This window comes from Gossypium hirsutum, chromosome A10, assembly GCF_007990345.1.
Source record: "Gossypium hirsutum isolate 1008001.06 chromosome A10, Gossypium_hirsutum_v2.1, whole genome shotgun sequence".
Taxonomy (NCBI): Eukaryota; Viridiplantae; Streptophyta; class Magnoliopsida; order Malvales; family Malvaceae; genus Gossypium; species Gossypium hirsutum.
The window spans coordinates 64,988,247-65,008,935 of record NC_053433.1 but is presented as its reverse complement, the minus strand read 5'-3'; the positions used below and the strand labels follow the sequence as shown (position 1 = coordinate 65,008,935).

Genomic DNA, 20,689 nt, shown 5'->3' with positions numbered 1-20,689 from the left:
TAAACCTTCTTTAACAGGAACTGAATCGAGCATAGTTAGACCTGCTATAGCTGCAAATACTTTTGAACTAAAACCTAACACTATTAAAATGATATAGCAATTTGTTCAGTTTGATGGTTTGCAGGTTGAGGATCCCAACATTCACTTAGTAAACTTTTTAGAACTATGCGATACATTTAAAATTAATGGTGTTTCTGATGATGCCATTCGTCTTCGGTTATTCCCTTTTTCATTGAGGAACAAAGCTAAACAGTAGTTGAACTCGTTACCACAAGGGTCAATTACTACTTGGGACCAAATGACCGAAAAATTTTTACTAAAATATTTTTCGCCAGCTAAAACAGCTAAATTACGTAATGATATCTCTTCGTTTGTGCAGATGGGCTTAGAAACTCTTTACGATGCATGGGAGAGATACAAGGACTTACTGAAAAGGTGCCCTTACCATGGGTTACCGCTTTGGCTACAGGTTCAAATGTTCCATAATGGCCTGAATCCTTCGACTCGATAAATGGTTGACGCAGCTGCTGGCAGAACCATCAATAATAAAACACCTGAAGATGCTTATGAGTTTATAGAGGAGTTGTCACTGAATAACTATCAATGGCAAGTCATGAGGTCAAAACCAATGAAAACAGCCGGTGTTTATAACGTCGATTCAGTCACCATGCTCTCTAATTAGGTATAACTCTTAAATAAAAAGATTGATGGTTTTCTTAGTTCTTCACAGGTTCACCCAGTAATGTAGTGCGAAGCAAGTGGAGGTGGAGCAAGCCATTCGGAATACCAACTATATGGCCACAACATGGATAATGAGCAGTTAAATTACATGAGTAATAATCCTCGATCTCAAAACAATCCGTATAGTAACACTTACAATGCAGTTGGAGGAACCACCCAATTTCTCGTGGAGCTATCAAGGAAGTCAAAGACCACAACATCCTCCAGGCTTCCAACAACTACCCTGCCAACAAGAGAAGAAGCCAAACCTTGAAGAGATGCTGTCTAAATTTATCTCAGTCTCAGAAACCCGTTTCCAGAACACCGAGACAGCACTTAAAAATCAACAAGTGTCGATCCAAGGGCTTAAAAACTCAAATAGGACAGCTTTCCAAACTAATTTTAGAAAGACCACTAGGAAGTTTACCTAGTAACACCAAATCAAAAAAGCATGTAAAAGCACTTACACTAAGGAGTGGGAAAGTGTTAGCAGAATCTGAAAAGAAGCTAACACAAGAAGCCGTGATCAGCGAAAGGGGGAAAGAAAAACCCGAAAATAATGACAAATCAATTCTGAAAGAATATAAACCACCAGTTCCATACCCATCAAAATTGAAAAAAGACCGCATTGATGCACAATTCAGTAAGTTTATTAAACTTTTTAAGCAATTACAAATCAACTTACCTTTTGTTGAAGCCATCTCGCAGATGCCTACATACGTAAAATTTTTGAAGGAGCTTCTAACAAATAAAAGGAAGTTTGAGGACTTATCTACAGTAGAACTCAACGAGAAGTGCTCAGCCATACTCTAAAACAAACTACCATCCAAACTGAAAGATCCAAGAAGTTTTACTATCCCTTGCCTAATTGCTAGTCTGAATGTGGAGAAAGCATTAGCTGATTTAGGCGCTAGTATTAATTTGATGCCATATAAAATGTTCAAACACCTTGGTATTGGGGAACCTAAACCTACTAGGATGAGTATTCAATTTGCCGATAGATCTGTTAAATATCCTAGAGGTATTATAGAAGACGTACTTGTGAAAGTAGATAAATTCATATTTCCTATTGACTTTGTTGTGCTTGACATGGACAAAGATGTAGAAGTGCCCTTAATTTTAGGGCGCCCATTTTTAGCCACTGCTAGGGCTGTAATGGATGTGGGTGACGGTAAATTGGTCCTTAGCGTAGGTGACGAGGAGATTATCTTTAAAATTTATGATGCTATGAGGTTTTTTAGGGGACATGATAATTCATGTTATTTTATTAACTCTATTGATCATACTACTTAAGACTCTTTTCAGGAAATTATACAGAAGGACACAGCGGAACCGTATCTAGCTCAAGTAGAGGAGACAGATGATGAACCTAATGAGCATTTTTCAAGGCAAGTAGAATATAAGGGCATTAAGATAAACGATGAACTTAAGCAAAAACACTCTATGGAAGAGCCTCCCAAACTGGAACTTAAACAATTACCGAACCACTTGGAATACGCATTTATTGGAAATAATTCTATATTACCGGTTATTATTGCTTCTAACTTGCAAGCCAAGGAGAAAGAAGAATTAATCCAAGTATTAAAAGAACATAAAAAGGCCATAGCTTGGAAAATTTCTGACATTAAAGGAATCAGCCCTTCTTTTTGCACCCACAAAATTTTGATGGAAGATGAATATAAACCGTGTGTGCAAGCTCAAAGATGACTGAACCCCAACATGAAGGAAGTTGTTAAAGCCGAGGTAGTTAAACTTCTAGATGCTGGAATTATTTATCCTATTTCTGACAGTTCTTAGGTAAGTCCAGTGCAGGTTGTCTCTAAGAAAGGAGGCATGACGGTTGTGACCAACGAGAAGAATGAATTAATCCCAACAAGGACAGTCACAGGATGGAGAGTTTGCATTGATTACAGGAAACTGAATGATGCCACAAGAAAAGATCACTTCCCCTTGCCATTCATTGATCAAATGTTGGAACGATTATCCAGGCACATGTACTCTGCTTTTTAGACGAACTCTCTGGCTACTTCCAAATCCCAATAGCTCCTGAAGATCAAGAAAAGATGACATTCACATGCCCATATGGTACGTTCGCTTATCATGAAATGCCTTTTGGATTATGTAATGCTCCTGCCACTTTTCAGCGCTGTATGATGGTCATCTTTGATGAACTTGTGGAAGATATCATGGAAGTATTTATGGATGATTTCTCGGTATTCGATAACTCTTTCCATCTCTACCATAAAAATTTAAAACAAGTTTTAATAAGATGTGAGGAAACGAACGTTGTGCTTAACTGGGAGAAATGTCACTTCATGGTTCAAGAATTTATTGTATTAGGGCATAAAATTTCTAGTAAAGGGATAGAAGTAGACAAATCTAAAATAGAAACAATCGAAAAATTACCCCTTCCTAGTTTGGTTAAGGATATTAGAAGCTTTTTAGGACATGCTGGTTTTTATAGAAGATTTATTAAGGAATTTTCTAAAAGAGCTAAGCCTTTGACTAAATTGCTAGAAAAAGATAAACCTTTTTAATTTCAATCAAAAGTGTTTAGAAGCATTTAATACTTTAAAAGATAAATTAATTAATGCTCCAATCATAATTACACCTGATTGGAACTTACCATTTGAATTAATGTGTGATGCGAGTGATTTTGCAGTAGGTGCAGTATTGGGAAGCATTTTCAACCTATCTATTATGCTAGCAAAACTTTGACTGCTGCACAAGAGAATTATACTACTACGGAAAAAGAATTGCTAGCTATAGTTTTTGCATTTGATAAATTTCGATCATATCTCATATTGTCTAAAGTTGTTGTTTACACTGACCATTTTGCCCTTCGCTACCTTTTAACTAAAACTGATGCAAAACCTCGACTCATTCGATGGATTCTCCTATTGCAGGAATTTGACTTGGAAATTCAGGATAAGAAAGGAGCTGAAAATCTCGCACCTAATCATTTTTCCAGGCTCGAGAACTATAATACAAAAGAACTAGATGAAGATGAAATAAATGATTTTTTTCCTGAAGAACAATTTTTTGCTATATCTGACTCTGAGGTACCGTGGTTTGTAGACATAGCAATTTTTTAGCCGCTAACATTATCCCAAAAGGGTTAACACACCAGCAAAAGAAGTGATTATTTAATGATGTGAAAAACTACTTTTGGGACAACCCCTTTCTTTTTCACAGATGTACCGATCAAGTCATTAAAAGATGCGTTACAAGATCAGAAACATCAAAAATATTGGAACATTGTAACTCAGGACCAACTGGAGAACACTATGGTGGAACTAAGACCGCACAAAAAATACTTGAATCAGGTTTTTATTGGCCCTCGTTATTCAAAGACGCTAACAGATACGTTACTTTATGCGACAAATGCCAAGGGACAGGTAACATATCTAAACGAGAGGAAATGCCTCAAAACTATATGCTTTCATGTGAAATATTTGACGTTTGGGGTATCGATTTCATGGGCCCATTCCCCAGTTCATTTGGGAATAAATACATCTTAGTAGCAGTTGATTATATGTCCAAATGGGTGGAAGCCCAAGCTCTACCTACTAATGATGCTAGAGTGGTAGTACGTTTCCTTAAGAAACTCTTCTCAAGATTCAAAACACCTAGAGCAATTATTAGTGACAGGGGCACTCATTTTTGTAATAAAAAATTTGAAAAAACTCTTAAGAAATACGGAGTTCATCATAGAATAGCCACCCCATACAATCCTCAAACTAATGGAGAAGTCAAAGTGGCAAACCAAGAAATCAAACGGATCTTTGAGAAAATAGTAGAATCGAACAGAAAAGACTGGGCAATGAAAGTAGATGATGCTTTATGGGCTTACAGAACTGCTTTTAAGACCCCCATAGGGACATCACCTTATAAACTTGTTTATGGAAAAAGTTGTCATCTACCATTCGAACTAGAGCATAAAACTTTTTGGGCTATTAAATTTCTAAACTTGATCCCAAACTTGTAGGAAAAAATAGGTTGATGCAGCTGAACGAACTTGATGAGTGGCGAGCCAATGCATACAAAAACACATGCCTATACAAGGCAGCAACAAAGCGGCGCCATGACACTCGTTTAAAGCAGCGAAAACAATTTGAAGTTGGCAATCTTGTCCTACTATACAACTTAAGACTCAAATTGTTTCCTGGGAAACTTAAATCGCGATGGTTAGGACCTTTTGTAATTCAATCTGTTCTTCCATAGAGGTAAGTCACCCATCACACGGTACTTTGAAAGTAAATGGACATCGTCTCAAACTTTATAATGATGAGAATTTTAAAGACGATGGAGAGGAGCTACGACTCTACAAACCACCCTGAATCAACCAATAAGGTCACATCGCGCTTAGACTATAAAAAAGCGCTTCTCGAGAGGCAACCAGAGTACTAACGTTTTAAATTATTTAAATTTCAAATTTTAAACATCTAGGTCACTAACAGAGTCTTTGAGCACAGGTTCCCAATTCCACACAGCCAATTACACGGCCGTGCTTCAGGCCGTGTGACAACTACAGACTGAAACATGACCATGCGATACGATCGTGCGAAAATAGGGTAAAAGTTATCTTTCCCAACACAGGATGCTATAAGTGGCCACGGGCGTGAGACCTGGCAGTGGTCAAATTTGCCAAATGAACACGGGCGTACGACACACCCGTGTCTAGCACCGATGGACAACACTTTCAAAACAACATGGGCGTGCGTAGGGCTACACGATCGTGGGAAATGCAAACAACATCACACACAGTCGTGTAACATGATCATGTAGCCACACAGCCTATACACATGGGTGTGCCCTAAGGCCGTGTGATGACACCGAACTTCGCAACAAACACAGGCGAGACACGATCCACACGGGCGTGTGAACCGGCCGTGCCACTTGAAAAATTGCATTATCTATCTTATTTTATTTTTCTTTTATTAATTTTGAAGATTCTTTTGTTTTTAAACACAGCTTATCTTTATGATTACTATCAAATTATTCCCCCAACTCTCCTTTTGTCTTTCAGAATCATGTTTGTCTTCTAACTTTATTTCCAACAACTCGCTCTCGCTAATCCAGGAATTTCATCCATTCTTAATACAGAAAGTTTCACTTCTCTCCCTATCTTGTTTTTATATTCTTATATCTATCTTTGTACATTGAGGGCAATGTACATCCTAAGTGTGGGGGGTATTCATTTCCCTATCAGAAAAATCCCTGAATGACTGTCGTGTTCTCTTGAAAGGCTCTCATATCATTTTTAGGATAAATTTTGATTGATTTATAATTTTGATTGATATATCCTGAACTAAAACATAGGCATTTATGCATTGATTGTTTAAACTTTAAGACATTAGAGAGTCAAGCATGATAAGTTGATTTTTAAGAATTTAAAATTTTAGGTTGTTTCCCCAAAATTTAGGTATTACTTTGAGTTGGAACTCACAAGTTTAAAACATCAAAAAACTAGAATTTTTGTGAGATTTTTGACCCTTTTGAGCATCTATTAATTCTTTCATCCTCACTTTTATTATTGCTTTGAGTGCATCAGTATTGAACTGTTATTCTAGAACTTGCTTGATTATGCATGTCAAGACCACGCCATTTGACTTGATATGTCAAAATGGTTAAGACATTTAGGATTAACCCACTCATGCCATGAAAAGCCTAGCTCCACGATTAACCCCTAGTAAACCCACTTGAGCCAAACAAACCATTTCTTGTATTTCCCTTAATATTAACCCTTAACCCATTATTGTTGAAATCCCCTAAATTAATTTGATCCCCATTTTTGTCGAGATTTGAATTGAAATAGTTGCTTAACTATGTTTTATTCTATTTTGTAATTTAACCTGTTCTTAAAAAATAAAAATAAAAATAAAAACGTATACATAATAGTAGTAGTAATCTTTTGTTTTTGAGCTTAAGTATTTAAATTCCATATTCTGAGAAGAAGCTCTGTTGTACACAAGTGATATTAAATCTTTTTCTAGTTAAGTGATTTTTCAATTCAATCTCGATTCTAAATTTTGCTTTCAGCCTGTGACCACAACCCGTAACCAAGCCTCATTACAACCCTCTAAAGACCTTTTGATTGATGTATCATCTCAATTTATAGTGGTGGAGATTTGATTTTCATGCAAGCCTATGGTAATGACTTTTCATTATTGACTATTGAGTGCTTCATTTATTGTCCTTAAACACCTCGAGTGATTTGAGTGAATCTTTAGTGAGGATGTAAAACTCCGTGACATTTTGAATACAAGGTAATTGCTTAGATGAGGCGAGTCACCTATGTTTTCAGAATAAAATGCTCAACTTGGAATGATTAAAACTGTGATGTTCTTTTAGTTGAATTTTCAATGTATGATTACCTATGGATTATTTTGAGATATTATCGATAGAAATTATAAATTGAGAAGAATTTATTTTGATTATGAGTTGAGAATTTTTTGCTTCAGGACAAGCAAATGCTTATGTGTGGGGGTATTTGATAATCCGTAATTTATACATATTTTTACCCCATGTTTAACGCATTTTATGGATGATTTCTCATTAGAATTGGTGAATTCGATGCTCCTAATGCTTTAATTTCATGTTTCATACTTAGGAGAGCATAGGAGAACGAAAGGAACGAGAAACAGGCCAAAAACAGAGAAAAATGGGCCAAAGTACGAATTCAACATGATCTGGACCTCCTCACACGGGCAGGCCACACGGCTGTGTTAATTTGGCAGATTCGAAGCACGACTCAACAGGCGTGTTCCTACCAAGCCCAAGTTGAGTCCAATTCAAAAAAGGCCAATTTTGAGGGCTTCTAGGCATTCTAAAGCCTATAAATACACCCTAGAGAAGGAAAGTAAGGGGACACACAGAAAGGAAGGAAGGAATTACTCGAAGAAAGCCAATTGATCCATCTCAGAAGCCGGTTTCATCAGCAAGACTGAAAATCTCCCCTCAACTTCCCTTTAGGAGTTTTGGGTTTTCTTTATGTTTAGGATTCGCTATTCTTCTGAGATGTTTTCCTTTTTAGTTATGAACTAAATCCCCTAAATACCTAAGCAGAATGAAACCTAAGACGAATCTTGTTATTATTTTTTGAATTGTATGATAAATATTTAACTTGTTCTTAATTATGTGTTCTTAATTCTTGTTTTGATATCCCGGGATACTAATTCAAGATAAGCTCTTATTCAGAGGAGGAATAGACCCTGTCTAAGAGTACATTTTTCATAATTAAGCGGAGTTGATTGCGCACCTAGAGATAGGGTGACAAGATTTTGTCGGATTAGGCTGAAACCTAATAGGGGGATCCATAGATCGAGTTAATGCAACCCTAGAGTGTTAATTAGAGAAAATTCTCAATTATTCAATCTAGGGATTAGACGTTATTAGTCCTGAATAGGGATAATAACATAACTTAGGGATCTCTACGGAACAAGTTAAATGAATAAATCGTCCGATTCGGAGCCAGAATAACAAGTACAGTCTAGGTGGATTTTTCTTTAGGTATTGTCTTAATTCAATCATTTTCCAAAAGTAATCCCCCAATTCCATTCTCTGTGAATTCTTAGATTAGTTAATTAGTTAGTTAAAACAAAACCACCTTATTTTTTTGGCTAGATAATAAAAAGACAGTCATTACTAGTACTTTTTGTTCCTTTGGGTTCGACAATCCGATCTTGCTAAAACTATACTATTGTTCAATAGGTACACTTTCCTACATCGCGATAATAGTTAGTTTCAAGAATGATGAATTATAAATATATAAAATTTATCACACACAATCACGCGATCAATGCCCCCTCTCACTTTTTTCCAATTTTCATTTCTTTCTCAATATTTTTCTTTCCATTTTTGCAAACAACCACCACCTTTCCTCGAAAACACTTTTCTTCCTCCACCATGAACCAAACAACCTTACACCAATCACCACTTCTCGTGGCCATCACACCTCTTCTTTTCTCAGCTCTCTCCTCCCATCACCGTCAAGAGCACCGCCGTGCGCCACTGCAAGTCCACTTCCTTATCCACTTCTTCTATTTTCTTCTCTTCTCCTTAGTAAAACCTCCAAAATCCACCACTGTTGGACCACCATCGAACATAGCATCACCATCGTCAGTCTGCCACCACAGTCGCCACCGTCGCTAGTGATCAAAATCTTTTTTTTTCTTTTTCTTTTCCTCTCCTTGTGTTGATTCTCACTTTGAATTAATCAAACTTATTCTTTTATCTCAATGATGCTTCCTAGATTACTCTATTCTCCAAAATTCCCCCATCTCAATTCATCATTCGATTTGAATTAATTAAGTGTAAGCATGGATCATTTTTAAGTCATAAGAATCCTTCTCATAGTATTTTGTTTACACGGCCGAATGGTATAGTGCCATGAGTCATAGTGGTATTTTGGTAATATTAATTATTTTTCTACTATAATACTAATACAAAATCATATTGTTTTGAAGAGCCAAACAATATTGTAGGGGAGACCCCTAACTTCTCAACAAAAATTATCCTTTCAAAAGTTTTAGATCGCAAACGTAAGCAATGAGACAATTAGAGATAGACCTCTAAACTGATGAAATGTTTCCAAAGATCCATATTAATATATGTTAATTATGTGATAGATCGTCTTGTGAGGTATGTAACACCCTTAACCCGTATCCGTCTCCAGCTTAGGGTTATAGAGCCTTACAGTACAAATGAAACATTTAAACATACATTTCAAACATTATCATAAACACATTATAATCCAATCTTTCGCATACATATTGTCCCTAAATCAAGCCCTTGAGGCCCTAAAAACATCTTAGAAACAATTCAGGACTAAATTGGAAACATTTGGAAAGTCTAAGAAAAAGTTAGAAAATTTTGACTAAAGGGGTCACACTGCCGTGTGGTTGTAAACTGAAAAATATATAGATTTTTCCTATATAATTCGTCACCTTTTTACTTAAATTTGTTGTTAAAACCAAGTAATTTCTTAATAAATTAATAAATGTATGAAAATATGAAATTGGGACATAGAAATTATAAAAATGTGATTTTATGCTTTATTATATAGTTTTCATGCAGAAAATGGCTTCTTTTATATTAATTTGAGCATATTATATTTTCACGCTATAAAGTGGGTAATAAAATATAAAGTTATATTTAATAATTTATTTTAATATATTTCATTAATAAATTGAGTTTAATTAATTAAGTAAATTGATTAATTAAAGTGGTTAAATTATTTTCTTTGGTCCTCAAAATTATCTACTATTTTTGGACAGGTCTGAGATCTTTATTTTTATTACAAAACAATCCAAATGGAGGACCAAGTCAACCCAAAAATCGACTGCATGTGGATGTTCATAAATCAAATTTTGGTTTAATTACACAAGGCCCTTGAAGAGTTGAAGAATTCAAATATTTACTGGAAGATTTGCATTGACTGAGTCCTAATCTTGATGATGTTGTGGCACTTAAATCAAGCAAAAATCAGCCACATTTCCACAAATCATGGCTGACCACCCTTGGAGGAATTTTTAAAAGTGGACACTCCTATTTTTAGCAAGCTAGCTCCCTTGCCTCACCTATAAATAAGACCCCATTTCTCACTTTTCTAATCATCCTACATTCATTCATCATTCTCTCCTCTCTCAACTCTTTTAGCTTTCTTTCTCCCTCACGCCTATCATCATCTTTGCATAAGGATTTTCAGCAAATTAGCCTCTTAAAGAGTCCTTGATCGGCCACCTCAGAGAGCCATCAGCAAAGGAGCAAAGCGAAGGAACGAATGAGCCCTCGTCAGTCAAAGTCTTGGGTGACAACCACTTTGATTTGAGTTTAATCTTTCTTTTCTTTAATTTAATTCAAGAATGTTTGCTATGTGTTCACTGTTCTTGTTTACAACAATGATAGCTTAATTTTATTTAAGTTAGAATGATTGCTTTGATTAAATAATAATTATTTGATTCATGCTTATAATGTTTGTACCTTAATCGATCATGTTTTCAAATAAAATCAAGTTTGTATTTCATTCATACGTGATTGAAATGCACCTGAATTAGCTGAGCAATCCTAACCAGACGACGCTAATGGACGCATAATTGAAATGTGCATGCTCAATTTAGATCCTAACCTGATTAAATTGCAAGTTGCATAACAACCCTAACCAGGCTTTGTTTTCTGCATAGTTTTTAGATTTGTGTGATTAAACTGTTTCAAACTTAACACGTCCCTGTTACCTCGCACAAATACTAAGAAACCTTTAGTAAATAAGGATCAGTATAATGTGTATTTACTAAGTAAAGGATTTCAAAAGGACCTAATATGATTTCCAAACTCATAAAATATTGAATTACCATGGAATGTTTTCCTGAATATTGATAAGCATGTTGATAATAATTTGAATTTAATTAAAGTAATTGTCCTAGCTTATTTATGTTATAATTTTTGCTTATTGTGTTAATTCTACTAAAATCTATTACATTCATATAGTTGCACGTTAGGATAAATAACATTAGGGATCATTGCATCTAGATTAATTTTACATAATTTTAATCAATACTTCCAAATTAATTGTGTTTCTATTTACCAAGTTGTTAATAATATTTTTATAATTGAGTGACTTAGCATGAATACAATCCCTATGGAGATGATAACTCGATACTTATTTATTACTTGATAACGACTGTGTACAGTTGTACAAACCCGAGCGTTACAATGGTTAGGCCGTGTACATCACACAACTGAGACACACACCCATGTCTTAGGCTGTGTAACCTTTGAAAGAGGAACACACGACCGTGTCCTCACCCAGGTAACATTTTGAGTAGGGTCACACGCCCGTGTTTCAGGCCGTGTAACTCTCGAAATAGCCCCACACACCCGTGTGACAGGCCATGTGTTAGGTCGTGTAACTAAGTAACTTGCATGCAATAGAACCTATAGGGGACACATGGCCATGTCGCTAGGCTGTGTGTCACACACAACTTAGTCACATGCCCGAGTCCCAAGCTGTATGGACATGAATTTACTCAAATTCAAGCCATTTCCAACACTAAAACATGCATGAATGTATTGGTCTTTTATGCACATAATCAAGACCACAAAACTTTATCAAAACATGCATATAATGACCAATTCAATAGACCTAAAACAATAAACCAATATGCCATTCAACATGTTAACTTAATTAAACATGCATACTTTACTACTTCTCATTCATCAACTGTTAACTTCAAAAACTTACCAAACATGACATTACTTGACCATATTCAAAATAGTTCAAAACATACCAAATAAGCCATTCCAAGCTTGTATCATAAGATAGCTATAATAACATAATTTGGCAAGCATCGAAAGGTATCAACCAAAACAACATTTACATACCAAAATCATCAACTAAATACCATTACACGTCCACCTATACATGCCACTATAACCTCAGCCAAAACATAAAAAACTGCCTATATTTATGCTGGATAGTATGATAGATTTTCGACGAGCTTCTCACCTGATTGTGCTTCTAATAATTTATAGAACATAGGAAAGAAAACTACGTAAGCACATAATTCTTAGTAAGTTTGCATAAAGGCAACGTAACTACTGAACATATAAGAATAAACAACTAAACATAATTTTCATTATATCTTAAGCTAACTTTCGTTTTCTATTTGTTATACCTTTCATGGTTAATTGATGTAGCTTTCCATATACATATATATATTTCCATACGACTATTTCACCTAAACATTTCTTGTAACATCCCAAAATTATTGATTCATTAATTTTGTTCATAAGTAAGTATGTGCTGCAGTGGTTAAGTAATTTGCGGTGTGAGTGTCATGAGGTCATGAGTTCGAGTCTCGATATGAGTACCTTGGACTATTTTATTTTGTCAATAGTCTTGTTGGACTGTGTTGTAGAGGAAGTTGGGTTTGTTTAAAACTATAGAAAGTGACGGGATAAATATGGGAGTTAGTAGGTAATGGTTGGTTAGGATTTCTTTTATTATTTTATTATTTTTTTATTTTTTGTTATTTTGTTATTTCTTTTGTTTTAAAAAAAGAGGAAATACACCAAAATCCCTCCCTTGTTACACGTTTACTTTTTTTTTCCCACATTATATTTTATTTTTCCCACAATATTGTTTCTTCTTTTTTTTTCACATGAGTGAGGTAGCAAAAAATTTTCTTTTGGATTTTTTATCTTTAGTTTCTTACTTTCGTTGTTCTTTCTATTCAAGCGCGATAGTGGTGTTCGATTATGTAAGTTTCGTCTCCTTATCTTTTGCTTCTTGGTTTTCGATTGTGTTGAGGTGTGGAGGGTATTGTATCGATGATAACTGATTGATTGGTTTTAGGTAAAATTCACGAAGCAAACAATTCATCAGTTAATTAAGATTCGTGCGGGTGCTACCTGCACGGAAGGGTAAGTACTTTAAATGGTTATGAGCGCAATCTTTTGGGTGAATTTGCTTATGGTTGCATTATAGTTGAGTGGTTACTCAATAAACATTGAGGAATAAAGATTGATTCTGAATATTTTATTGTCAATTTTTAGGTTCTGGATATCTCGCGGGAGCGTTTGCATCAAAATCAGGCCAGGAGTGTAACAAAAACATCGGCGAAAGCTAAAAATTGGGCCTGTTGACGGCACACTGCTGTGTGAGAGGCCGTGTGTGAGGTCGTGTGTGACATAAGGCCTAGGCCATTTTGGACCGTGTGGGCCACACAGGCAATGCCATTTACGGGCATGTGGGCTCAAATTTTTGAATTTTTCCCTAGGGTCGTACACGTTGTTTTGGTCGGCTGTGGGCCTTTTGTAGGGTCGGTATGTGTTATTATAAGCTCTAAAGCATGGAAACTGCTAATTTGTGAATATGAACTAGACGTAGACAATACATAAACACATGTAATGAAATGTGATGTTTGAACTGTTATGTATAAGCATGTTTAGTATTTGTTATATGAGTATGCATGTGACTTACGTGTTGTATCTGTTATTTTGATTTATCTGATATTCTATATGTATCTGGTTATGGGCCGGGGTTTGTATTATGAGGAGGAAGTGTTATGTTTCAGGTAATATCTCACCATTATACTGGTAGCACTGTTGCGAATATTCTGAAAAGTGTTGTATAGATACTATGTGGTGTGTAGGGCTGGGTGGATGTTTTATACCCCACGTGGTGTGTTGTGATGGTTGGGGGTTGTGTGTATAGGATGGGGTAGGATTATGCATATTTGTATTTGTATGATTTTGTATAAATTTGATTATGCAAAAGATTTTACATCTGTATCTGTTCTTCCATGAGATTGAATTTGACTTCTATTTTTATATATACGTTACATACTGAGTTGTCAAAACTCACTCTCTATTTGTCTGTTCTATTCAGGTAACCTTTAGACTTAGGTGGGTCAGTGCGATAGAAGCTCAGATGTGACCACTTTTCCGTAAAATTTCATTTTCATAAAAATTTTCTTTATTTTTTTTTATTTTTTTTAGAGTTTGTAATTTTGGCACTCTCTGGACTTTTTGGGACTATTTTTGGTTTTGGCTTTCTATTGTAGCGACTGATAAAATGGTATTTCTAAAAGCTACAACTTTGCTAAAATAATGGTTTTCAAAGTAAAATTTTGAATTACCAAAAATATAACGCTTTATGAAACTCTATTGCAAAATACTTGTTTGAATTGGTAGGCGTAAATGAACAATGATTTTAAATTAAATAAGTATATCAACATGTTTTCGAAATAAATCAGGCTTACTAAGTAACAACGATTTACGATGATTTGCAAATAACAAGGAAGTCGCTTTATAAATTTTCTTCGTAATGCTACTAAATTCGACCATAATATCTAGGCTGGGTTTGGGTTGTTACATTTAGTGGTATCAAAGCCAGGTTACAAAACTTGCGCTATGAAATTTTGTTTCAAAATTTTGTTGTAAAAACGGTTTCTGAGTAAAGTTTTTGGTTTTTTTTTAAAAGTAGGTATGTGGTACACTGAGTCTCCGGCGCCAATCCTGTAAGTACTTCTAACTTATATATACTTTAGTTAGAAAACTCTGAAATGACTTAAACTGCATTGAGTTAGTTAAAGACTGAAATGTCTAAACTTTATGAAGCATAATATACTACTAATAAATACTAAATTTGATTTATAAAACTTCATAATATAGATAAAACTTTGAATACGATGAGTGCTTGTGGAACACATGGTCATGGTACTTACGGGTGAGGCGAGTACCGTAGAGGGACTCGGGCTAAGTCATCCTCGATGGGCAGTATGCCTAAGTTGGATACGAGCGAGACACCAGCTACACCTACAATTGAGACTGGGTCTCAAAGCCACTCGGCTTGGGACGACGCATTGTACCAAGCCATGCTTAAAGTATTGGAGAGGGTTGTTGGGCCTCATTCAGGTTCTGAGAGTCATGGGTCGGTAAATGAATGACTCTGGTCCAATGGTGCTGAGCTGTTTAAGGGCGTCACTGGAGTCGCCCCAACTGTGGCCAAATACTGGCTGGAAGCCACTGAGAGGATAATGAATGACATTGACTGCACCCTTGAGTAGAAATTGAAGGGTACAGTATCTCTGTTTCGGAATGAGGTGTACCAGTGGTGGTTACCGGTTGAGAAGGGTACTCAGCTGGATCATATTAATTGGGAGTATTTTAAGACCATTTTCTAGAGGAAATACGTGGGAGCGAGTTACGTGGATGCTCGCAGGCGCGAGTTCATGAACCTCGTTCAGGGGGATAGGATTATGGCTGAGTATGAGGCTGAATTTATGAGATTGATTCGTTACACTCGCGGGATGGCAATGATTGAGTATGAGAAATGTGTCCATTTTGAGGATGATTTAAGGGATAATTTGAGGGTTCTAATAGCTCCGCAGAGGGAGCGAGAGTTCGTTGTCTTGGTGGACAAGGCGAAGATCGCTGAAGAGGTTAAGCACGTTGAACTCTAGAATAGAGACCATGAGAGAAGTAAGAATAAGAGGGATTCATAGCATTCTAGTTTCATTCAGAGGCCTTAGAAACAGGTCAAACATGATGAGCCTTCTAGAGTTGGAGTTCTAGTTACTTCTACTGTGGCTCAGTCGTGCTGTGATTGTGGTAGACACCATTTGGGTGAGTGTTGGAGGAGGTTTGTCATAGACCAAATTTTAGCGATGTAGGAAATAGTGGTTTGAGAACACCAAATTCAGCAAATGAATTCGAAAATTATATTATTTAATATTTACGAGCCAAATGTAGTTTTTAAAAGATTTTTGAAATAGTAAACTGTGTTTTATAAATATTTTTTTGGTTAAGAAATTGAGAAAAAGAAGTATTGAGGTCTTGGTGTTATAAATTGAGCCATAAATATTTTTATGAATATTTATGGAGTGTCAATAAGGTAGTATTAAAATTTCGTCAGAAAATTTTAATGTTTCGGTAGTCAATTAGATAAAAAGGACTAAATTGAAAATGTGAAAAACTTGCTAAAGTGATTAAATAGCTTAACCATTAAATAAGAAAGGACTAAAAGGGAAAATGGACCATTTTAAAATGGCTGAGGCGGCATAGAGTGAAAAAAATCAAAGATTTTTATGTGAAAAGGACAAAATTGGAATTTTAACAAAAGTTAAATGGCCAAAGTTGATTTTAAGGATTTCTAGGTCAGTTCTTCTTCAACTTTCTGTCAAAATAGCCATGGAAGAGGGTTTTGAGCTGGTCTTTCATTAAGTTCAATTCTTTCTTTTTCCTTGAAATTTTTATATTTTAGACTTTTACAATTAGGTCCAACTTAGTATTCTATTAGTTTTTGATTATGTTGAAAATTTTGGAAATTACCATTGATAAGTTCATATGATCTTTGTTATTTGATGATGAAATTGATATACTAATGGATGTTTAAAGGTGTTTTATTAAGTAATTTTGGATGAAAACATGTTTTAGGGGTTAAATTGAAAAGTGTTGAATTTATGGTAAATTCTGAAATTTCGTGGAATTCATGGCTGTGATTGGTATGTATGAGAATAATTAGGCTTCAAATAAGAATTAAATTGAAAAAAATTCATTTTTCGAGCCTAGGGATGAAATCATCATGTATTAAAAGTTAGGGGAAAAATGGTAATCAACATTTTGCACTAAAACAGTTTTCGACAGCGTTAGTAGTCTAACTTTAAAAAAATCACCACAAATTGTGGGAATCAAATTAGAGGATGAATAAAATATGGAATTAAATCCTATTGAGTCTAGTTTCTCATATAATAAACGGTGTAAGCATTGGAATTATAAATCATGAGATATAATAAATTTTGTGAGACAAGGTAAGAATGATTTCGGGTTCCCCTATTCTTACTTTGGAAAATCATAAAAAATTGGAGAAAAATAATTAGTGGCTTAAATTTATATGTTTAAATCCTTAACAAGTCTATTTTCAAGAGAAACAAACAGGAATATTATCCAAATTCTATGTTAAGAGATAATTAATTTTTAGTAAGAAAATGTGAAAACTGTACTAATTAGCTAAACTATAAATTTTGGAATTTTTATTGAAGGAGGATATATAAATCTAGATTCAAAAACATCGAGCGGATCTTAATTTGGAGTTCTATAGCTCAAGATAAAAATAATCTAGTGACTATGACACGGATGGACAAGTTTGAATATACATATAAGCAAATAGTAAAACTATAGATAATGTTACTTATAAGCATTGGTATGTGATTATGTGATTCCATGTAAGACCATAGTTGGGCTATGGCATCGGTATGTGATCATGTGATTTCGTGTAAGACCATAGCTAGGCTATGGCATCGGTATGTGATCATGTGATTCCGTGTAAGACCATAGCTAGGCTATGGCATCGATATGTGATATGTGATTACGTGTAAGACCATAGCTGGGCTATGGCATCGATATGTGAATATGTGTAAGACCATAGTTGGGTTGTGGCATCATTATGTGAAGATGTGTAAGACCATAGTTGGACTATGGAATCGAGGAAATGAAGTACTCAATTCCATAAGATGTTCACTAATTTGACAAAGTTTGGTAAGTGTTACATGAAACTATGTGATACAAGGAAGTACGAGTTGATAAGACATGAGTATAGAACTTGGTTGATGAATGAATTCATTTGTGATTATATATTTGTACATTGAGTGTATTTTCGGTATGAATTGGTATTTCAAATGATTTAATGAATAAAGTTTCGGCATGGAATAATCTAAACACGAGACAAATAATTATGAAATTGAACTCAAAATTCATGAAAATGATGGTTATTGATATATATACAGACATGGGACTATGATATATGAAGATAGAATATGTTTGATAAATATGTTCATTCATAATTATGGAATTAAGTACCTCATGCGTTCTGTTTGCATAAAGATGATATTTCAAATACTTTGATGAGTAAAGTTCAAATATAAAATAGTATGAAATCAAGACAAGTTGTTATGAAAATGTATTTAAAATACAGAGATATGGTTGCTATATGTTATATAATTACATACAGTGAAATTTTCTATATATATAAGAAATTTATTGAGGGTTGAGCCCAATAGAGGGACATTATAAATATGTTCGGAATATGAACAGAAAAATGACTCGGTTTAATGAAAAATGATTCTGTAAACTCCGGTAATGCCTCGTACCTTATTCCGATGACAGTTATGGGTAGGGGGAGTTACACATTTTAAGTTTTATTTGTTTTTATTCTGGTTATATACATATTAAGCTTTACTAAAATTTTACTGTCTAGATTTTAAATGATTAAATGTTTCGATTCGACGTGACAACTTGCTTTGTAAAAAAAAATTTACCTACGATCACTCCAGTGGTCAATGTGACATCTGGGATTTGAGGTAAATTTGTAGGCTTAGTTTAGGGTGTTACATTTAGTGGTATTAGAGTTACGGTTTAGTCAATTCTCAGACCGAACGTAGCACATGGGAAGTGTAATGTCTCGAAAATGTAGGGTCTGTAATTTTGAATGATTTGGCATAAAAATTCATGTTTGCTTTGGTGGTCAAGTAATTTGGGTATGTTTGAGGGTTTTTAGGAAGCCTGGGTTTGAGTCTAGGCCTTGGCAGAATTTTTAGTTTTGTTCTTAAGTGAAATTGGCTGTTAGCAGTTAGGACTTATGTTTAAGTGTGTGTGAGATTTTATGTCACAAATGAGCTTGTGGCCTGGTGGTGGTGGTGTGACATGGCTATTGTGAGAGCAAGGGTTCGAATCCCATGGCAAGCAATGAGCATTTATTTTGCTACCAGGGGACAGCAAGAGTTAGTGTTGGATTTGAAATCTGGTGATGTAATGTCCCCGTACCCGAGACCGTCCCCGGAGTCGAGCACGAGGTGTTAACGGACTTAATTCATTAATTAAACAGCTCAAACAATTTATTTTAGAATTTCCAGACAAGCTGGCTAACTGCATCACAGTCGCTAAAAAAATCATATCTCGAGTTACAAAACTTGAAATCCAATTCTGTAAATTTTTCCTAAAACTAGACTCAGATATATAGTTACTAATTTTTTTCTAGAATTTTTGGCTATGCCAATTAGTACAGTTTATTAGTTAAATCCTCCCCTGTTTCAGGGTTTGGCTACTCTGACCCCTGTGTATTACGAATCAGATATATCCCTGTCCAGAGTTTCAATGACTATTCCATTTGTTTCTCACAAAACTAGACTCAATAAGGATTTCATACATGTAAGGTAAAACTCCAAATTATTTTTTAAAAATTTATGGTGAATTTTTAAAGTCAGAATAGGGGATCTAGAAATTGCTCTAACCCTCTTTCACCAAAACGTAAATATCTCATAAAATACAACTTTTTTACCTTTTTTGTTTCTTCCACATGAAGATAGATTCATTAATCTTAAATTACATATTGTATTCATCATCTAATTCTATTTCTAATATTTTTAAAGATTTTTCAAATTCACGTCACTGCTGCTGTATGACACTGTTTTATAGCCAATTTCACCATTTTATGGTTTTCCATGGAGTAGGTAATACATTAAGCATACATAACACTAAATATAAATTTTGATTAGCCATTCCAATAGCTAATCATCAACAAGCATTTCCACATCACTCATTCACCATATGATAAGATTATATACACAAAAGGATTATAATGCTATACATGTCATATTCCTAAAATATGCAAGCCACCATACCGAGATGGTCCGTTGATAGTGTGAGCGTGCCTCCGACTGTCCTGATCTCCAAATCGGCTTGTCAAAACTACAAGGAGTGGAAGGGAGGGAGTAAGCATAAATGCTTAGTAAGTTCATATGCAAATAACAAATAACTTAACAAAGCAATTATACCAACCAACATTAGCATAATATCACAAACACTTGTATCACATTTCTATTAATCATTCATCATCTTACCATATTATTGTTGTCGTATCAAGTCTCAACCCAAGGGTTAAGTACATATCTATCCAAAGTGCCCATTCCACAACACTTACCAATAAGTCACTTGCATCTAGAGTATTCTTCCATTTCACTAGAATTTTACCCGTTGAACACATCAGAATATAACTCGGATACATGGAAAGTCTGCACATAAGTGCCACATATGTAGCCAAGCTACCATGTAACCCGCCCATAAGCGAACTCGGACTCAACTCAACGAGCTCGGGTGTTCGCATCCATAAGTGAACTCGGAATCAACTCAACAAGCTCGGATGGCTAGTTACATCTCACGAACTCGGGCTCAACTCAACGAGTTTGGGACTCAACCATCCTAGTGACATGTCACTTGTACCCTAATCTATTCCGAAGGTTCAAACGGGATTCTTTTCAATTACACATTTTGATCGCCTTCTTTGAAATGTAGAAACCGATACTTGCTAATATCTCATACTTATCAAGTTGTTCACATAATTTGCATATCACCAAATAATAATTCACAAAACATCATATTTCATGATAATAAATATCATATCATACAAATA

General features: G+C 35.0%; 1 non-coding gene across 1 annotated transcript; it reads right to left on the bottom strand.

Moving 5' to 3' along the window:
* Window positions 1-346: 346 nt before the first annotated feature.
* Window positions 347-453, bottom strand: LOC121209285 (small nucleolar RNA R71). Its single transcript, XR_005904399.1, has one exon. It is a non-coding gene; the product is annotated as a small nucleolar RNA R71 (small nucleolar RNA).
* Between the last annotated feature and the right edge of the window lie 20,236 nt (window positions 454-20,689).